This window comes from Gallinula chloropus (genome assembly GCF_964237585.1).
Source record: "Gallinula chloropus genome assembly, chromosome: 4".
In the NCBI taxonomy this organism is placed as follows: Eukaryota; Metazoa; Chordata; class Aves; order Gruiformes; family Rallidae; genus Gallinula; species Gallinula chloropus.
Window position 1 is genome coordinate 8,014,580 of NC_140088.1, and position 19,742 is coordinate 8,034,321.

A 19,742-nucleotide genomic window follows, 5' to 3' on the forward strand; every position below is an offset into this window, starting at 1 on the left:
GATGTAGAGCTCTGTTTGACAGAAAACCTGTGGCTCACAATTATTTCCAGTGCCAGTGAATGATAATGGAATAAACATGGAATTGGATGCACTTACTTAAAAGAGAAAAATTAGAAAGATACTTAAGTGAAATGCTACCATTTTATCCATTTAGCTACTTACCATACCAACATGAACAGGGACTATAGAAGCAGCACTGATAATTCCTTCACTGCCTGGGTGCTCAGACTCTACAAAATAAGCTTGTGGTGGGGTAGTTGTTACCTGCCAGTGCTTATGTATCTTTGCAGAAAACAGCAGTCACGTTGAACTATCATGTGAGTAGAAGCACCAGGCTACTCTAATGTGCATACAGGAAATGGTGTCTGGCATAATAAGCATTTCTTGTGCTTTGCTAATCTTTATGAGTCACTGGTTATCCCCCTTGGCATATCTTACAGAAAGTGGACAAGACAGAAAACAAGCCAGCAAAATAAGGTGATATAATGATATAAGGCACACCTCTAGTGCTGAGGAGGGCTTGACTGGGCTCGTACCTGCACAGAAAATCCATTAATGCTCTTGTATATAGGAATGTTCAACTAATCTGAGTGATGCTTCAAAGTACAGTGGTTGTACAGTATTTATCCTTCTGCATGGATACTCTCACTCAAGAGTGAAAGTAGGTTAATCTGTTTTTTTCTCTTAGGGTTAGATTCAAGCAGAAATTTAGGAAGAAATAGCATGAGTTATCACAAGGTTGGTGTCCCAAGGGTAAAGACTATTACCTGCTAGACAGGGAGATCTTCCTAGGACTGAAAAGAATTGCACTCTTTCTAATTCAGACCATTTGTTTGACAAGTACTTGCCCTGGCTAAATTCCAAGTAGCAATAAGAATGGACTTAAGGAAGAGGTGAAGCGGACTTGGAAGACTTGAAGGATGTCATCTGGTGAAGACTGTAGCTATCCTTAGTTTAATTCTCTGCTTTTCTTCATCAGCTTGACATATCAGAATTTCTGTCTCCTTTCCTTGGAGTTTAAAGAGAATAGAAGGATTGGTGACTGGGAGAACTCAGACCTGAGAGAGCTGTGATGCTGGACTGTGTGAAAGATGTTAGAGCAGAGATGATAGTGGAAGTGGAAAGAAAATAAAAAAAAAAGACTAATGGAACCGTGTGTCCAGACAAGTATGTGAACTATGTTAAGGATGGAGAGAAAAAGTCTGTGGAGGAGAAGAAACTATAGAAGTTGACAGGTGACTGCTTGAGGTCCTAAATGATAACTGGAGTCTTCCAGCTGGCATGCTGCATCTGTCTCTCCCTCTGCCTTTTGTAGCTCTGGAACTAATTTTACAGATTAAATAAAGTACTTTGTCGACTCAGAGTGTCTGGCACTGAATTTGTAAATCCATCCTTTCTATTTCAGTCAGGCATGACTGGGTGAACAACCTCTATAAGTAAAAGAAGTGACATGAATAATTCTTCCTTGAAATAAGGTCAATGTTATCCTCATGTGACTGGAGTTGTGTGGAAGGAACAAAGACCTACATCAACCTGGTGCTATTAGCAACACTGGGTGCAGACATATTTTGTCATAAGTCTCAGCTAATAATTAAGGAGTCATTACGGTTATCTCAGTTTTTACAAGAACCACAGTAGTCTTCATAGAAATGTATTTCAGCATCAAATTCACCTTGGGGTGAAAGAAATTTTTTTCATTACAAAGCAACTTTTGTGTTATGCCCAAAGCTCTGCATTCATAGTGCATGTTGTACTAAAGAAGTTGCTAGTATTCATGTTCTGCTTGGGTTTTGTCATCATAAAGCCTAATCTTTCCCTGTCACATTAGAATGCAGTTTATGGAATATTATTTTTTTTCAGTTTCTGTTCCTTTATGTACTTCTGACTTCCCATTTCAGTATATAACATAACTGATTTAAACTACTATTGTCAGCTACCTTTGCTACACTTATGATATTTTAAATGTAAGAAAAAATGGTTGGTGCAGCCTGCTGCTGTTTTCAGATAGCATCAGATGGGAATGTGTTTTTTAAAATATACAATCTCAAGCTATCTTAGTTTAGTGTGGAAAGCTTATTTTGTCCTTAGCACAAAAAGAAATGGACAATTCTGTAGATTATTTTTTTCGTGCAGAATGATAGAATAGCACCAAAACCCAGCAAAAATAGTATGTCTTGCTAGTATAAAATGACAGTATCTTTAGCAAAATGAACTTGCATAGACTTTTCTCTGATAGTTGAAAGTATCCTGCATTAAACAGGAGGTAATCTCTTTAGAAATGCTTAAATTGCCAGTTTCACTGCTGTATTATATTTCTGCTTATCTGTCAACAGGTTCACATTCTGCACCACGTCTATATAAATCTGCTTAGAGAAAGCAATAAGGCAGGTGTTTTTACATTGGAAGACCAACATTATTTTCTTCTCATCTTTCTTACTTATCTGTAACCGTTCTCAATACAAATTAATCAGTATAGGTAGGGAAGGTTGTCTTTCTCATATATACTGATTTTTCAGTATATACAGTATATACAAATTTTACAAACATACAAAACATAGGACTTTAGAAATGGGTTGTGGAAAGCTTATGATTATACTACTGAATCACCATGAAAATTCTATTATACAGTCCCTTTTGTTTGGCATGGAGAAATGTTATGTAAGAGGGTTTTTTTAATGAATTGATGTTTTGCTTCAACTCTCTCAAAATCTGCAGTCATTAATGGTATCTCTTAGCCTAGTGTGGTATCTCTTAACCCTGGCTGAGTGCTCAGTGTAGAACTTGGAATATGGGAATAAAATCCATTCTGTGTTTACTGCCTGGTTCATCTGGATCCACTCAATGTGGATCCCAGCTGTGGGACTTGTGTGGGCTATGGCAGGAGCTAATGGCAGTGATGGAGCAGGTATGCAAGGAGCCCACTTTCCTTTGCCCAAAATAATGTTGGGTGACTCACAAAAGCAAAAATCACAAATAACCTGTGGGAATCACAAAGTCTGCCTAAATTTTTGCAGTACAAAACACTTAAGACATGCACCTTTGGAAGGCCTGTGTACAGGTGGCTGCCAGTGGTGAGCAGAAATGGGAGGCTGGGTGCTGTGTGCGCTGCACTGCTGCTATCTCAAGCCAGAAGATGCAATCACTCTCTCCCTCCTCCTCCTCCTCCTCTAAGGAGCTGGGATTAAGCAAGAAGACAGAATCGGCATTGGCCTCAGTGGCTTTGATATTTAAGTGGTTTGTCTGACTCTGGCTACTGTTTTTTGTACAAAAAAGAAAATTGCCAGGTAGCAGCCAACAGGAGGATGTTATGGATACGAATCTGTCTCAACTTTAGCAAACATAATGCTACTTTTGAAAGAGCTACTTCCTTGTACCAGTGCTCGTTAGCATGTAGAGCATCTTGAGGCCTTACAAGAGAGAACAGCAAGCAGTGTTCTGTACTACAGGTTCAATGAATCTTCTCAGGTTACCTAAGAGAAGACATCTAAAATACCAGTTGGTCTGGCAAAGATGTGGAGTAATTGGTGCTACTGTATTATGGGAACCACCTTCTTTAACTCCCAGATTATCTTCACATAATTATATTTGACTATTCTGTTGAGTTTACCAAGGTTCAGAAAAAGAAAGCAGGTGGAGATATGGGTTTGTGTTTTTTGCTGATTATACAGTATTTGTTGATAAACTTGTTTCATTATCGGAATCTGACACAGGTCACAGAAGACTGTATTTCTATTTCTAGGTATAGCAGTGCCCATTAGCAGCAGATTTTGGCAGAGAATTCTAGCCAAACTCATCAGTCACTTCAGATACGTGGGAATATGACCAAAAGGCAATTTCTTATCCATTGAAAATATGTCAGGAGATTAGAAAGGGTTGAACAAAGAGCCATTAACATGGGTTGGAAAATAAATTCTAGATGTAATGATCTATAAAACTAAAGTGGGACAAATTTGAACTACAGAACTACAATGATATATATCCTTTGCACCTTTTGAGTTCTTTAAGCCAGTTTATATAAACTGACTTCTTTGAAGATGTCGGAATTAAATTTACACATCAACTCTGTTTTTCTGAAGAATTCAGAATTTTTAGCACTGCTCCTTCTTCTGGTGACAGTTAATAATTTAGTGATTGGAGAATTAGAAATTAAAAACTGAGCTACTGCCTTTTTCTTTCTTACCCAGGCTACTACTGGCTAAACAAATTGCCTGCATTTTTCAGGGTCCTGCCTCCAGGGTCCAGTGCAGGGCAGTAAAAATGGAAACTGCACACCCTAGCTGTATTTAGGCTGGTTTTCCAGAAAAGAAACAGAGTCTGATCTCTGAATTTAACCTCACATCTAAACAATACAACATACTGAAGCCATTAGCTCTTTAGCACTAAACTTAGGGATGAGGAATTCCCTAGATGATTTTTGCATTCCAGGGCTGCTACCACACAAGATTCATGAGGACGTGAGGAAGATTCAAGATGCTTAACAAACATGCATATATATATATATATATATAGCGCATTATTCCCCAAACTGCCTGGTGAACTAACATTCTCATCTAATCACTAATTAGGTCTTGAAAAATTCTGTGGTGTCACTGATGTTACTGCAGAGGAAACCACACTGGCAAGCAAGGAGGAAATAGGAACAGCACTTTTGTTAATTTAACAGAATAGAAGGCTTAACCCTTTTTATGTTAGAACAGGGTCTGATATTTTACAGTAAATGTTTCATCCATTTGAAGGTGTTAGTATTTTTCCCCTGGAAAAAGGTTTGGCAAAGTCTGGCCAGACATTTCACATAGGTTCCATTTCAATCTCTCCCCAGGGCCAAATGCCACTGTATCTAAAGGTGGATCTTTGATTAGCAAAAGGACATTGAATCACAGGTTGTTTGGAGTGATCTGGTTTCAGACTCTACTGGTAAAACTCAGAGCAGAGTCTAGCTCTACAGACTAGAGAGGAAAAAACATCTGTGATACAAGTAAAAAAGTACAGTCATTCTATATAATTTTAAAAAAATCTATGCAAGTGATATTTATGGCTACCACAAGTTTGTTTTGCTGTTTCATGACCCACCTGGTCTTGTGTGCTCTCAGAATCACACAACCACAGAACAATTGAGATTGGAAGGGACCTCTGGAGGTCATCTGGTCCAAACCCCCACCCAAGCAGGGTCACATACAGCAGGTTATCCAGGACCACATCCAGATGGGTTGTGAGTATCTACAAGGATGGAGACTCCACAAACTCTCTGGGCAGCCTGTACCAGTGGTTGGTCACCCTCACAGTAAAAATGAATTTTCTGATGTTCAGATGGACCCTCCTGTGTTTCAGTATGTGCCCACTGCCTCTGGTCCTGTTGCTGGCTGCTACTGGAAAGAGCCTGGCTCTGTCCTCTTTGCACTCTCCCTTTATGTATTTGTATACATTGGTGAGATCTCTTGAGCCTTTTCTTCTCCAGTCTAAACAGCCCCAGCTCTCTAAGTCTTCTCCAGTCCCTTTGTCATCTTCATGTCCCTTTATTGGACCGTCTCCAGCATGTCCATGTCTCTCTTGTACCGGGGAGCCCAAAACTGGATGCTGTACTCCAGGTGTAGCCTCATCAGTGCTGAGTAGCAGAGAAGGATCACCTCCCGTTGCCCTTCTCTTCTGTTTTCTTCCTTAAACTAGGATCAAGGGCATTGTAATTTCCAACATCTTTACCCAAATTTGGTCAAAGATATTTACTCTTAGAATAAATTAAACTTTTCTCATCAAGCTCCTGGCAAACCAAACAAAATTAATAGCTGTAGATTGACATCTGGAGCAGCCCATTGGAAGTATCTTCTCTGTCTGCAGGTATAGCAGAAACCATCAAACTTTCACAGTGGTGCTTCATAATTTAGACCCTAGCTTGGGTCAAGACAGAGGACACTGGAAAGTTTCTAATGCTGATTTACGTACTTCAGATGGTGGAAAATTTGTTTTTGCCTTTGGTAAATTATTCCCCTTGCTGTGTCCCCTATTGCTAATCTGAAATTGAAGCTTTGGCTTCTAGCCATTGGATTAGTTTGGATGTTATTTGGATATACCAAATTAAAGACTTTTCTCCCTGTGAAGTAATAGAGTCCCCTCAGGCTCCCTGTAAAGCAGGTTTTCTGCCATTCCTATCATTCCCTTTAGGAAGCTTTCAAAAATTTTTTACATTTTCTTTTGAAATGTGAACACTAGGCTGTACTATTCCAATCGTGGTCTGCTGTCGTGTGTGCTGGTGTCAGATAGACCTGTATTAGCACAAGTAACACACTGATGCTTCTGTCTTTCTGAATCCACCCCAAAGGTTGCTAAAAACACAAACTGCTGAGGCACAAGGTCATTGATTTTGCTAATCCAAAAAATGTTCTTGATGGAGTGACTGAGCCCCCTTGTCATGTCCCAGCTTCTCTCTGCATGGCAGTGTGGAAGTGCACCATGCATAGATAGCTGATGGCCTTGATCTTACTTGCTGCATCTGTGCCTCATTAGAATCTCAGCAGTGTGACCACACTGCATACGTGTGCTTCAAGCAGCTGGAGCTCCCCTGGAGCAGGCAGGGCAGAGCTTCCCAGGCAGACCCATCCTGCTGCCCCCAGCTGGGGACCAGGGCGGCCTGGAGAGCACTGGGGATGGGGATATTGCCAGGCTGAGATGTCAGCTTGTGGGTGGGGGTCAGGAACAGGTCTAGTGAGGGGAAAGTAGCAGGAATCAGGATCAGACACAGCCCTGTGATGGTCAAGCTCAGGTTGGAGGCAAACGGTAGAGTCTTGCCTCAAAGTGCCTACCACGGGAAGAGGGGAGGACTGCCTGGTAGCCTCTCCACACAGCCAGCAAAGGGACCCTGAGCCCTGCAGCCAGACATAGGGAGCAGGGATGCCTTTGGAGCCCTGGAAGCATACCAGCTCTCATCATAATAGTAGGTGCTGAGAGTGGAGATTCTTCTTAGTCCTCCTTGTGTTGTTAATGGATTTATAGAAACATCTTTAATTTTCTTTTATGGCAGTAGTCAAATTAAGTTCTAGTTTGGCTTTAGCCTTTCTAATTTTCTCCCTGCATATCTTCACAACATCTTTGTAATCCTCCTGAGTTGAACACCCCTTCTTCCAAAGGTCATAAACACTCCTTTATTCCCTGAGTTCCCGCCAGAGCTCTCTGTTCTGCTGGGCCAGTCTTCTTCCCCTCCACCTCATCTTTTGGGGATGGCCTGCTCTTGTACCCTTAACATTTCAATCTTGAAGAGAGGTCAACTTTCCAGGGCTCCTTGCCCTTCAGTACTGCCTCTACCAGTCCCCTGAACGGGCCAGCCTGCCCTCTGGAATCCCAAGGTAGAAATTCTGCAGACCCTGCTCCTGAATCCTTCAAGAATTGAAAACTCTTATCGTTTTGTGATTACTGTGCCCAGGACAGCCTCCACCCACAAAGTCCTCCTTTGGTCACCAACAACAGGTCCAGCAGGCAGCCTTGCCTAGTTGGCTCACTCATCAACTGTGTCAGGAAGTTATCTTCCAAAAACTCCATGTACTTTCTAGACTCTTCCCTTCCTGCTGTACTGTATTTCCAGCAGATGTGTGGTAAGTTGAAGTTCTCTATGGGAACAAGTGCTAGCAATTGTGAGACTTCTCCCAGCTGTTTATGGAGTATTTTGTCTGCCTCTTCATCCTGGCTGGGTGATCTATAACAAACTCTTACCGAGGTATCTGCCTTATTGGCCTTACCCCTTACCCATAAAAAGTCCACCCTATCATCACCATCACTAAGCTCTACAGGGCTACCCCACCACCTCTCCTTCCTTGCCTATCCCTCCTGAAGAGTTTTTAACCATCGATTGCAGCACTCCATGTGCGAGTCATCCCACCATGTTTCCATAATGGCAACTATATCATTGTTTTCCTGCTGCATGATGGCTTCCAGCTCCTCCTGTTCATTGTTAATGCTGCAGACATTGGTGTAGATGCACTTTAGTTGGGCTATTGATCCCACCACTTTTTTGGGAGGGCAGAGGCCCTAATTCCTATGTGACCATTCTTGTGTGTTTCCATGTTTTCTAATACATCAGTAACGTTAGTATCTTTGCTGCCTCATGGCTCTCCAGCCCCTACATCCACTGACTGGAGACTGTAGGACCTTACTAACGCACTGTCTCTCAAATAGTTGTGTGCAGCACCCAGGCTTATCTCTGGCAAGCCAGGTCTTATCCCTTTCCCCCTTCAAACCTAGTTAAAAGCACTGTCAATCAGCCCTGCTAATTCCCGTGCAATGACCCTTTTCCCCCTTTGGGACAGGTATGCCCTGTCTGTATGCAGCAGGCCTGGTGTTGTGTAGGCTGAGCCCTAATCAAAAACCCCCAGATTTTTCCAGGTGACACCAGGCAACTCAGGAAGCATTCCGTGAAACACTTGCAAAGGACTTCTCCCTTTCCCAGCAGCCTAGTTGATATTCACGGTGCTAATCAAGATAGTAGCTGTCCCTGCCTGTCTTTTCCAGGCTGATGAAATGCAGAGGTCTCTTTCTGCTAAAGGAAAAGTGGCAGATAGACACAAGAGGGGTGGAGTAGCTCTGTGAAAGCTGGCAGGCAAGTGGGAACCTGATATGGCTCAAGCTCAACAAGAAAGCTAGACTAGGCTACATCTCCTATTGGGTTTTTGGCACACAGAATTTGTGAAGTTCACTTGTAGCCTGTGGGTTTGCTGCCATTTTGGGTGAGGATGGGGAATGTAGTACTAACTTATTTTGAGAGTAGGTGATCTTGTCCAGTGGTTGTAAGGCTGCACCCTGGTGCTTCTCTCTACTGTCTCTATTGTTCATCTCCTGTCTATTGTTACAGTTATCACTTACAATAAAAGGACATCGATTTACAAAACACTTGATCTTTATTAATGAGGTATTGTTGTGGGATGATGAAATCAATTGAGAGCTTCGTAGGAGGAAAAGGTGATGATGGAGTGTGATGTTGCATGGGCTGGTGGAATGGATTGCATGCCTTTAGCTGTGTAGCTCAGGGACTATATTTCCTGTGGTTGCCATCTATTCCCTACTATTGTTTCCAGTAGGTCTGTCTTGTGTTTCATTGACTGGATTGCATCCAGCTGCATGTCTTTCAGTACTTCTTTGCCATTCCCAGGATGGAGCAGAAGTCCAGTTACCTAACATCCTCCTTGTAGCAGCAGTAGATACTCCAGGAAATTCCTTAATACTGATACACTTCTGGAAGGATGCTTTCCCAGGTATACCATCCTAAGTTGCCAGTTGACACTGTAGGATTTCCTGCTTCTGTTGGCGTTTTGTTTGCCTCTCATAAAGTAAGCCCATAAAAAACACACTCACCTCTTTATTTTACCCTGTCATTCAAACATTCTCCAGAAATTTTGCAGAGGTGTAGAAAGATACTGCAGAAATTTGCTCCTTGAGGTCACACGTGAAGTGAAAAAAAACCCCAAACTACAGATAATTATTCCTAGTCTTTTTATTTCCCCACTTAAAGACATATATTTAAACCTTAATTAAAGTCTTAAAGCAAACACTTCATTTAAAGCCTTGGGTGCTGAGTGTTTTTTCCCTACTGTGCAAGATCAGCATCTTATAAAACTTCTCCTGGGATTACTGAAGTAAAGGGATAGGGAAGGGCAATCAGAGGAAGTATTTAATGAAGGATGTTAAACTATTCCAAACAGAATCCTTGAGGGAATATCTTTTGAGAGGAATCCCTATGTGGCAGGAGACAAGCTGGGAAAATATGCAGCCAATATCTTTTACAGCCTCCTGAGAAGTGCTGGTGGAATAATATGAGGAGCGTTTTCCTTTCTTGCCACATTGAGTTTCTTCCTCTGTGCAATGCTGGCAAAGCGTTAAGCATCCTGTAAAATACTGTCTTTAAATATATAAATGTTAAGAGGTTTCTACAGCTGTAAGCCACAAGACTGAGTGTGGCTACCTCCACTGAGTTTTTATAGCCTTCTGCCAAGTGACCTCTCTGGCTCTCTCCGCACCTCTGCCTCTCCCATGGTGCCTCATCACCATGTGTCTGCACTGAGCCGACCCTCAGTGGCCATGGCAGGCTCCTCAGAGCACTGTAACATTAGAGCCCAGATGTTGTAGCTGCTTCCCATCCCCTAAATAAATACTGCCATTATTTACATTCTTCTTCTACCACGTGGCAAGATAGGCAGAACATAATCTGGAATCTGCGTGGCACAATCCTGTACTCAAGTGTGTGTCTGAACAAAAAAGGTGGGATTCTGATACACACACACACACACACACACACACACACACACACACACACATATGGCAAGTTTGTGCATCTGTGACTGAGTTTGTAGTAGGATCCTGTTCTATTTCAAAAACACATGTATTAGCTGGGTAATTTAATTTCTGTAAACTATCTTAGATGTCTTTTCCCTTAGTTGGTTATTTGTGTGTATCAGATTTCATACCACACATTCATTCATGTGACATAATCAATGAGTGCGTTTTGTGTGAATCTATCATGTAATTTACTCCTCTACTTTTCTATATTATGGCATTACAGTAAATTAGCTTTGTCATATGAATACTGCATCCTACACTTCATGTGGTGTAAATACATTTCATTAATGGATTGAATTGCATGCTTTAAAAAGATCCACAAATTATCATGTATTGTATCGCTGAAGTGAAAACACTGCCATCCACAAGTACTGTCTTTTGCTTTTGGATTCAGCCTATGCTTCTGGCAACAATAAAGGTGCCTTTGGAGGTTATGTGAGGATAGAGGAGGGTACTCACTGGAAATTACTGAACGCTTTTAAAAGAGGATTTTAGTGAGTTCAGAAGGTGACTTGGAAGAATGTGGATGAGCCAGAGGAAAGACAGGATCCCCACATTGTCACTTATACCTGTCTTCATTAGCTGGGAAAGTAATGTCCTCTCAAAATTGGTACACATTACTTTGAATTCAAGGTTATTATTCAGGAATTTGACAGAGATTAGTGGGTACCAGATGTTCTTCTGAGTTTCCTTTCTTATGGAGTAGTAAACGTTCAGGCATCTGAGTGAGATTTTGGGCTCCGTCTGTGTTAGGGTTGGACCTGGACCAATGCTGGGCTTTCAGACAATTCATTGTACTTGTTCTTTGCCTCTCCATCCAAGACAATCCTTGGCTTCCTCTCTGCACCTTACTGACCACGTAGTTCATGTTTATTGAAAGGGAATAGAAGTGGGAGTGTGGCAGCTCATAATATATAAAGTCTTTTATTATCACTGGGACTTTGAATTCTGGACAGTAGCATTCAAAACATCTCCCAGATGCTTGAACATTGAAAGTGAGAAGACCTGTGGTTGGGTGGCTGTGTCGGTGTAGGTCACCATTTCCCCTGCTCTGATGTGGCCCACTGGGAAGGGTGTGCACTACTAGGGAGGAGTGTGCCAAACTGTCAGCAGGATATGTCAGTGCCAGGTAGACACGGGCACAGCGCACACGTGTCTCTACTAGAGAAAAGTGAAATTTCATGGCATAATTCCTGTGCTTAGACCAACACTTTCTGTCATGACCGTATTGCTTCTTCAGCTGTGATCCTGTAAAGCAAACTTATTTTCCCTGAACTTCAAGGCTTTTTGAAAATCACTGTGGATCCCACAGCACAAAATTGTTTATGGGTTATCTGTTATACATCTAAATATACATGCACACAGAGACCCCGATCTTACCTATGTTCTTTGCTTCACAGTGCATAAGTTTACTTTCTTCTGCACTAAAACACGTATTGTTGATACAGGACAGTGTGGGATGATCCACTTTTCTCTGTAAAATTGGCCTATCCTTATGCTCAATGCTGTAACTATTCCTGGTCAGGTATTTAATAACACACTCTCAGCTTGTTGCTGAAATAGCAGCTTACAGGACAATCTTTAATATGACAATTTGTATTTTATCTTTCATGGAAAAAACAGGGGAGTTTTTAATAGAAATGCTGAGAAAAAAACAAAACAAAAACAAAAACAAAACAACTCAACAAACCAATGTAAATCAAACTACTCTGTGATTAATAAATTATAATATAGTGAGATTCTGGCCCCTAGAAAAGAAGTAACTGCCAGAAGAAATATGCATGTTTTTCCTCCTCGAGCCTTTACTGAGGTCACATGCAAGACTTCAATGGGCTTTTCATCAGGCAGTTAGTTTAAAAAGCAGAGTAGCTCCTGGGATATAAGGTGGCCTTAAGGGCAGACTCCTGGGCCCCCAGGATAGACTCGTACCTAGAGCAAACCTAAAAGAAACCAGGGTAATCAAGCTCTGAAATTAAAACACAATGTAGCACAGATCTCTTCAGGTGATTCCTCACCCCAAAGCCAGAAGGCATAATCACGTAATAATTCCTAGTTAAGTAAGGGTGCGGTCATTTGCTAAAATCTTTGTTTGCAAAACATAAACAAGTTTTTCTTCCTTAGGGAAGAGAGAAAAGAAACAATTTTAAGGCTGTGTTGGTTTTGGGTGGATTCGGGTTGGTTTTTTTTCTCCTTATTCGGACCATTCCGAGCACAGCAGCGCAGATAAGACCCCATTCACCACCACACAATGGGGAAACAAGCTCAGTCAAGGGAGTTCTCCTAGTATTTTTCTCTTCCTTCCATACACCCAGAAAAAAAAAAACCCAAACCAAAACAACAAACCTCTGAAAATTACTAAAGAATGAATCATGTAGAGGCTCACTTACCATAGTCATGAGGCCGTGAACGTGCACCTAAGCCGCTCCAGTCTCTGCATATAGCAATTACCCTGTATCTGCTCAAATGATCTTAAAATGAGGTAAGTGTTCACGGAAGATATTGGCTGCTCCCATCTGGTGTGGGCACCCACATTGCCAGAAGTGGTGCTGGTCTGTGATCTCCAGGTTTGACCTCCCTCAAGGTTGCTATAGAATCTCCACTGGGGTTTTGTCAATAAATGGCTACGTATCGTCTGACTTGCAGAACCTCAGAAAGGCCAGGGAGGAACTCCAAAGTGGGACTGATCTGTTTATTAAGTAAGGCCAACATTGTGAATGGAGCCTAATTACTGCAATTTCTGAGCAGGAAAGGCAGCTCAAAAGATCCCTCATGGAAAAAAAGTTCATGTCGTGGGACAGAAGTGTCCCTCTTCACAAGCAGATTATGGTTGCTTGTCTAGGAGGTTTATTTGGACACACCAGCATCCTGACATGCTAACACTTCATAGTGAAACAGATGGTGAAAGAAAGAATATCAAGCTTCTAAGGACAGATGATGGAAAAAACATGAATTTAAGTCAATCAATCTATTATAACAATGAATTAGGAATAACTGGGACTTTGCTTTGGCCACAAGATGAGTTGCAGGAGCATTAGCTTGTCTACCAAGGAAACGCTCTAAATTTTATGAATTAAATAGTATATAAAAATCAGCATTTTAAATTAATTATGTCATCCTTTGGTTGTAATATTTTGCATTCTTGTTGCTTTTTGTAACTAATCAGGCAATACAATCATTCCACAAAAGTATTTCTCCATTAAAACCCCTTATCTAGCAGTTAATTCACCATATTGTGCCTACAACACACAGATTCCTACTCAGTTTTCCTGTAGGACATTGTAAACCACAATAAAAGACATTTCAGCACTTACAAAAAAAGATATTGACAGTATCTTCCCCTCCCCAATTCTTAAAAATCCTCTTAAGAGCCTGCTTTTTCTACTCACTACATGGAGTCTTGGATTTTCTATTCTGCACTGCTTCGCTGGGGAACCATACTGTAACTGGGTAGGTGGAAACAGCAAAGCATGTTTGAAAAGACAGATTTTAACTATGAGTGGTGGTTTGGGGATTGTTTGTTTGTTTTGTCTTTTTTTTTTCCTGAGATACATGTGGTTTGTGAAAGATGACATAATTTGGCCAGCAAAGAGAGTGGGAAACCCATGTCAGCTTTGTCCACCCTATTCAAACACCAGGATAAGGACTTTGAAGTTTAAGAGGAATAGTATAGCATTTGCCCAACATGAGCTGAAAGCTGTGTAAGTGTGATTGATGCCTACTGTGAATTCTGCTGTTAACTTTTAACCTACCATAATCACCTAATAACATTGATTTTTGTTGCTATTGTGTGGCTGGATAGCTGGATAGGCTCCTGAGGCTGAAAAAGATTAAAAGAAGAAGAAAAAAAATTGCTTATCAGAAAATCACATGTGGTAGGCACCAACAAGATTCTCAGAGATGCATGAGCATCAAGATCTTAATTAAACTTAATTTACAAAAATAAAAAGCAAGTCATATCTTCAATGGAACAAATTGGATGTCCTGCCATGAAGGTGTCTGGAACTGTTTACAGGACAGACTGACTGCAGCTTTGTTTTAAGCCTGGCACTGCAACTACTTCTATGTATAAATTATTAATTTTATAACTTGATGTGAACATGCATTTTACGTTCTATGCAGCCAAAGTAATACTCTGACAGTACTTGCTCTGGATAACATCGGGCAAACATCTTAGAAAATAGACAAATTTTGTTAGAAACATTAATTTAAAAGAGGAAAACACATCTTTGATATAAGTTTTATTAGCAAGCCATTCAGAAGAGAATTTAGGGAACAGTACATTCATGGTTCTGTATTAGGAGAAAAAAAAAAGCTTTAATTAGATATGGTAAGTGATCAATTCTGCATGCTATGATCAGGAGGACAGCTCTAGTAATTATACATACAATAAGATGTCCAAGTCCATGAACATCTGTTCCTAATCATCCAACTCAGAATATAGAAAAAGCTTACATTTGTATTCATTTTGTATCACAGGAACCCAAACCCAGAAAGTTTTATTGTAATCATTTTGCAAAAATGCCCATTCTATTTTAAATAAAATTAAAAAAATTTAGCAAAGTATATACCCTACTTTCAGTAACATAACTGAAAAAGATCTTAATGTTAGAGATAAGCATTTAGGTTGGCAGAGGTACCACATTATTTATGGCCAGGCTATATACAACAGATATAATCAATATTTGTTAGGTTTTTTTTTTCATAACAGAATAATTATATTAGTAAAACTACTGGTTTGGATATAATTACAGTAATATGAATGTGCCTCATATTTATAGCATTTATTCTTCTCCTGAAGAAAAAAAGAAAAAGTCTATGTACTAGTACTAGGTAGGGACTTCCTAAATGAAAAGGCAAGGAGATGAAGTAAAAGCAATTTCACCACTCACCCATATCAAAGACAATGCTTTTGTAGCTGTATCAGTCAGAAAGTACTAAGAACCAAAATTCTGCTTTTCTTCCATTATACAGTCTTCTGCTGTTTTCTGCTTCAGCATTTAAAAAAAAAAAAAAGAAAAAAACACAAACCAAACAAAATCCCCTCAAAGCCCAAGAAAAAAGCCTAATAACAAACCAACCCCGACAACTTTACTATCTTACTGGCATTTCAGCAGGACAGTAACTGCTGAAAGCCAACTGTAATTTTCACTGCCAGCTACAGATTGCACAGAAATAAAGTTTGCCAGTAGTGAAAATTGCACAGTGGAGGTTTGAATTATAAAATCCAGATGGTAAACGATTGCACATTCACTGACTGACAGAACTGGCAAGGTGGAAGTTCTGATCCCTAAAGTTGTTGATCCCCAGAGATCCTATTTTGGGTTTTTTTCTGTTTGTGGGGTTTTTTTTTTAAAGTTGGAAAGGTGTTTTTTGTTTACATCATATAATTCTCTCATTTCCCTTGGAAGCTGTGGGACAACTAGACCTGTGAAAACTCAGCAACTGCAAAACCACTGGCTTTTTTTTTCTTTATGTATAGTGATGTTAAATGACCATATAATGTCTTTGAAAAAAGACAAGACGTAGGAAAGATTTTGAAGCCTGGTCTTTTCTTTAATGTTGAGATCTTTGATTTCTGGTCTGTCAGAACTTCTGTTTCTGAGTGCTCTCTGACTCGAAATCCTTGGCAATGCAGCTAACAGCTATGGCTGCATCCTTCTGATCGGTGGATTACTACTTTCCTGGACAGATTCTCTATTTTATTACAATGCACCATTTTGGGCAGACATGTTTCTCTGTCGTTGAGATGCGTGTCCCAGAAACACTGTGATGCACTTGGTAGGATATGGCTTCTGGGGAGGAGTATCTATTTAAAAAGGAAATCAGTTTTAAGGTAATCAGGATGTTATTTATGGTAATTTTCTATTTCCTTTCAAATGCAAGTACTTGCCCTAGATAGAGTTCTTAGCACTCCAAATCAAAAAGGTAAGACAAACCTCTTTAAAACATGGAAATGTTTGTATGGATGCCTATACAGCCAGAGTCTTAGAAAGATGCTGATTTAAAAATCATCAAAACTTTATTTTACAAAGTTATTATACTAGCAAAGTTTACTGCTCTGCCTTGTTTGCACAATTTACTTAGCAGGTTGAACTTCTCTGTTTACATAAGGACAGTCTCAATAGTTAGCTTTTCTTCCTCATAGCCATATTTACTTCCAAGGTTTTGAGAGTATGATAGTCCACAGCCATAAAATTAACTGCCAAGTGCTATGTTGTCAGACCATCGGACATTAATTGCCTTTACTATGCAACTTTGCCTCCTCCACTTGCAGTCTGCTCTCTCTCTTGAACACCCACTGTTCTTCAAACTGCTGACAGCATGCCACAAACATCCAGAAGACATGCACAAACTACCAGTAAAAACTGCAGGTTTTAAGGTTTGGCGTATCCCAGGGACTGATGGAACAAGATGGGGCACTTAATCCCTTCAGGAAGCTGGAATATCACTTCCCAAAAGGCTATTTTTACACTTAGAAAGCTTTAGAAAAACTTTGAGTAAACACTCAATTATCACTGATGCTGGCTGAATTCCCTCAGTGCTAACAACCTTTAAGGTGTATTTGTTTTCCCAAGGCCAGGATTTGGAAGATACATCAGTTAAAAGCATGTTCATTTAGCAGATGGTAACCTGACTCAAAGCCTACTCTGAAGTTTTATCACCCTAACTAACTTTGAACCCTAGTGCAGGCCAAATGATGGTGGCAGTGAAGGAAAGGTACCAGCAAAGGCTGGGCTATCAAACAGCCCTGCCCAAATGGGTCGAGTCCTGATGGTTCCCATCCTTCCAGATGGTCTCATGGGACCTGACCCAAGGATTCAACTCTCCGATGTGACTCCTTGTTTTGCTCAGGATTGCTTTTCTTCCACCTTAGCAAATGGGATTGGCCGTGGAGGAGTCCAAAGTGTGTCAAAGCAAGTGCAAAAAGGGGGTGTGGGGGAAAAGCCACTGAACGAGTTGCTAGATCAGCTCAAGCCATGACACGTACCTTTGTCCTCACACCAGCTTTCAGTATGATATAATATTAAGGGTGCTGACAAAGGAGCTCCAGCAAGTCTCACCGTTGTAGTGGGAGGAGACCTCACACCAAAACATGGCTGCTTTGCCACTCTGCTGGGATTTGGTGCCTGCATAGGAGGCAGGGGAACGGTGCAGGCGCTGGTGCTTTGGCTGCCACCATGTACAATTAAGCCCCCAGTGAAGGTGGGTTTTTGAAGTGACTGAGGCAAAACCACACGTTTCCCTCTGTCAGGCCCACGGTCAAAACCTCCAGCAGCAGGGTGGGAAGGGCAGGTTGGGTTGGTGACCTCTTTAAGCAGTCACAGCAAGATGTGCTAGCAGTGCTGTGTCATCTCCGTGCAAACAGTCCTGACCCTTGGGGGTTGGTATAGCCATACCAACATCGTCACAGAACTTCCTTCTGTAGGCAGGGCTTCAATTAGCATCTAATTAGATCATGAGACATCAACTCTCCATGACACTGTGAGGTATTAAAAATACTATTTTTTGGTTCTCACTTATACAGAGAATACTCCTCCTCTCTTGCCTTTTTCTCTCTTGGGGCCTTTGCAATCCAGCTCTAGGCACAGAACTAGTCTGCCTTTCCGAAAGGAAGAATCTGAAAGCAAGGCTCAAAATGTTAAAAACTCTCTGCTCTAAGAAGTGTGAAGCATCTGTAAACTCTGCTGTTAACAAAATACATCAGCATGTAACAAGGTACCTAGCCTTTACTGACACTTAGCAAATGTTCTTGGCCTCTAAACCAAGCCTCCTTAAAATAAATCATTCTGTCAGAGCTGAATGTCCTATTTCAGACTGCTGAACTCTTACTAGGTGCCATGGAGTCAGGTGTAAGCAACAGGACTCAAAAGTTAGGGAAATAAGAATCCAGAATGGAAAATAGAAAAATATAGAATTATTTGCAGAAGGAAAACCAAAAGTTTCTATGGTGTAAAGATAAACTGAACTTTACATGGCAGAGGGATAGCTCATATGTAATTGGGTGATGTAGGATTTTTAATTAAAATGTGGTGACACCTTTCATGTCTGTGATACACAGTGCTGTAAACAAACTGTGTGCTTGTCTAAAGGTGTGGGTGATGTGAATTTCCTTATTTCACACCTTCATGCCATTATTTGTGACCTGTGCAATGCTGCTGTAGCATACATGCTACAGTAGCTTGCTTTGGGGAGCTGTGGAGTGGTCACAAGAAGTGCTCGTGGAAGCTTTAATGTCTGGTCCTGCTCTGGCTCTATTCCTCTGGGTGGTCCGTGTGAAGCATAGTTTGTATTGAGAGCTGCTTTGCCTCTTGTATCAGCAAGTTGATGACTTAACTTGGGAGTTACTGCACTTGCAGCCCAGCATCTCTCCACTCCGCTTTGGTATCCCCACGGGGAAACAGCAGCGTGCCTGTGGGCTTGGCAAGAAGTGATCCTTCTTCAGTGATGATGAAAGTGTGTGGTAGAGATTGTGTGATTGCTTAGGTTACAAACTCCAGTGTGGAGACTTGCTGGGTGCAAACTGCATGCATGGGAAAAGAGTTTCTATAAAAGTCAGGAGGGGCAAACAGATGAAATAAAATATTATCAGTAAATAAAATCACTACTCTTGGGTCTTGTTTCTCCTGGCATTTTATCTTCATATGGAAAAATATTGAGTCTGACTGCTACTGCGAATACTAGCAGTGTGAAAAACACATCACCCTTCAAAGGACTGAGCACATTGTCCACCAGAAAACCCATTTTGCCAGCAAAGGGTGGAAGATGCCCTCCCAAGGAAGACAGGACTTAAAAATGCTTGTGGAATAAACGTATTTACAAATCTTTCGCTATTGCTCTGCAAGTAGGGCTGTGGACTCAGCTTTGTAAGAAACATGTATAACTCTCTACAGTGGCTTTTTTCTGATGGAGATCTGCCTAACTCATAATTTCAAACTCTCAAAAGGAGAAAAATTGAGCTGAAACGGGCAACTTCAGCTACAGCCAGAAGATACCCGTCTCAGCCCTTGACTTGTCAAAGTGGCAGCATTAGACTCAATAAAGAGGCTAAACGTCTACAAATACTTGATTCTGGCACAGGATCATGTGCACACATGTACATATAAACAGAAAGAGGGAGAAAAATCCAAGTATTTTGGCACATCATGGCTTTTGCCTGACAAACATGAATGAGCAGTACAACAATGCAGCATTAATGTTTCCTAATGTATCCAAATTTTATAACATTGACATTTTGCCGTTGAATTAATCTTGCATCCCTTGCTGATTGTTATAGCTGCTCCTACTGAGTTTTCAGATAAGTATTAAGGGATTAATACGGTTGAGAATTGTATGTTATTAATTAGGACCACAGTTTATTGTGAAGCGTGTACCTAAATCAAATAAAGTCCTTTGACAATCCATATCTCACCGTGTAAGAATTTATCTGA